Source organism: Zingiber officinale, chromosome 5A (genome assembly GCF_018446385.1).
Source record: "Zingiber officinale cultivar Zhangliang chromosome 5A, Zo_v1.1, whole genome shotgun sequence".
Lineage (NCBI taxonomy): Eukaryota > Viridiplantae > Streptophyta > Magnoliopsida > Zingiberales > Zingiberaceae > Zingiber > Zingiber officinale.
In genome coordinates, this window is record NC_055994.1 from 61,680,766 (window position 1) to 61,683,608 (window position 2,843).

Below are 2,843 nucleotides of genomic sequence, written 5' to 3' on the forward strand. Positions count from 1 at the left end.
AATGCAAAACATAAGCAAAAACAAAAACAAACAAAGCAAATCAAATGCATCTACTGCATCCCCCCAGACTTAAATTTTTCATTGTCCCAATGAAAACTAAAAACAATGTGGAGGAGATTTTAAAAGAAGTTACCAAGTGATGAGCTCCAAATGGTTGACATTCATGTTTTTTTTTAAAGATACTCCTCCATCTAATACTCACATTCCTCCACAACTTTGAATTCTACAAAAATAAGATAGACAAGAAAAATTAAGTAGAGGATGCATGTTCAGAAATGAAACTAGAAAGAACTAAAGACATGAATGAAAACAAGGAAAATGAACTTGGGTTGCCTCCCAAGAAGCGCTTGTTTAAGGTCATTAGCTCGACCACCTCATTAGATTCATCTAAATCTTGCTCTTGGAGGGGTAAGATATTTTAGAACCTTCTTACCAAGGGCTCTTATTATGGAGGGAACTTTTATCAAAGGAGCTACAAAGTAAAGTATAACTCTCTCCATCTTCGTCTTCTTGGAAATTTTTTCAGGTGGTCGAAGACGGTTCAGATTGAGCTTTCAATTATTGGCCCATGTGAAATCTGCACATCCAAAAGAAAAACAAATCTCCCACAAGCATGTTATATAGTATAGAGCTAGAACCAAATCAAGATAAGATGAATAAGTAATAAAAACTGAATCACATCCAACAAAGTCAATTACAGGTACCTCCATAAAGTTTTCCAAAAGATCACAAGAAATACTAACCTTACTTTGTTGAGAAATACCTGAAATTTCTAAACATGTAGATGTGACTTCCTCTGAATCAAATGATGGTTCTGGCTCTAGCTTAGGTGTTGATGATATCAATGATGGTGATTCTCGAGACTCTACTATCTCTGTATAAGTCCCTACACATTGTTCCACAAAATGATCAATTCTTAAAACCTCTAAGGGTTGTCTTGACAAAGGTGGTGATCCTTGAGATGCTGCTTCCACAACACAGCTCCCTACACATTCTTCCATATCATCATCATCAACACATACATCAAAAAATAAACCAACATCTATGTCCTCAATAGGAGAATCAATAACAAGAGGATCAATAACTTCACTTGCAGTTTTAAGTTGATCTACCACATCACATTCATCATCTGAAAATTCGATGTCACTATAACACCTTATAAAATTTTGAGATAGATCTGAAAACTTATTTACCACTACATTATCAATAAAATCCTCATCTGAAAAATCTTCATCTTCATATATATTCAAAAATCTACACTCAACCATATTAGTGTCACAGGATTTGTCGAAGTCTTTATTTTCATTGACCCCCATTAACCTTTGTGGAAAAGGAACCCTTAGTGAAGGTCCTGGGAAAGACTGAACTCCCTTTTTCCCAAATTCCCTTTGAGCTTTTGGAGGAGTACAACTTGCTTATCTAATGTTGGTGTGATTAATCGTTGAGGGAAAGGTACTTCTGGCCTTTGGGAACTTCCTAGATAAATGGAATTGAGTTCTTGTGATCTTCTATTATTCTTCTCCTCAATTCTAAACATGTCATTCTTCAGAAGTTCTTCATGATTTTTGCCACTTCTCAACCCAACATCATCACACTTTTCATTGGATCTTGACTGTGTAGGAGGGGGATCTTCTTTAAACCATTTTGAAACAATACTATTAAGCTTTGCCCCCAAATGTTTGAACTCCTCACTCTGTGACTTGTGAATTTCAACATTTTTAGGTGGTTGAATTTCATTTTGTTTGACAGGCTCTCTTACATTTATGGCTTGCACTTTTTGAATATCTGAGGGAAATTTCATCCAACTTTTGTTCGACCATTCATGGAGGTTCAATGTCACTTGATCAATTAATGAATAAGCTTCATCCACACTTTTGTCCATAAAAGAACCTCCAGCTGATGAATCCAATAAAGTCTTGTCTGAGAAAGAAATTCCCCCATAGAATATGTGCAAAATCAACCATTTTTCAAAACCATGATGAGGGCACTGTCTTTGAAGACTCTTGAATCTATCCCATGCTTCAAATAATGATTCTCCATATGCCTGAGCAAAATTTGTTATGCAATTCCTCATATACACCGTTCTACTTGGAGGGAAAAAATGATTCAGAAATTTCTTCTCTAATTGTTCCCAACTTGTGATGCTTTGAGGACAGAGAGAATATAGCCAAGTCCTTGCTTTATCCTTGATACTGAAAGGAAATGTCATCAATCGAACTGCATTTGCTGATACTCCTTCGCATTTCACCAAATCACAAATCTCTAAAAATGTTTCAAGATGCAGATAAGGACTTTCTGATACTTCTCCTCCAAATTTGTGACCTTGTATCATGAAAATTATCTCTGGGTCTAGTTGGAAACTTTCTGCTTCAATTTGAGGTTGCACAATGGGAGATAAAAATCTTGCAGAAAAGGGTGTAGAAAAATTTCTCATGGTCCTGCTTGACATGTTAGTGCTCATGGATATTCAAGAAGAAAAAGAAAATTATCAAGAATCAAAAACAAGAAATAAAATGCAATATGAAAAGCAAGAAAGCGAATGCAGAATTTAAATTGCAAGAAAGAAAGTGCATAATGAAAACAAGAAAGAAAAGATAAAAGGAAAAAGAAAAATGTCTAGAATAATTCATATGCTAAAGATTGCAAGATATGTTTACAAAAGAAAAGAAGAAAGAAACTAGATCAAAAGAGAAAACAGAGAAAAGTTAGATTAGAGTGATAGAAATCAAGAATGCAAAGTTAGAATTAGAATTAGAATTGCAACAAAAAGAATTGTCAAGAATGTTATTCAAGAAAAGAAAAGCTTATAGAAACAGAATTCTAAAGTTACAACTATGAAAATG

General features: G+C 34.4%; 1 non-coding gene across 1 annotated transcript; it reads left to right on the forward strand.

Moving 5' to 3' along the window:
• Positions 1-1,970: 1,970 nt before the first annotated feature.
• LOC121983450 lies at positions 1,971-2,076 on the forward strand. Its single transcript, XR_006112502.1, has one exon. It is a non-coding gene; the product is annotated as a small nucleolar RNA R71 (small nucleolar RNA).
• The last annotated feature ends 767 nt before the right edge of the window (positions 2,077-2,843 follow it).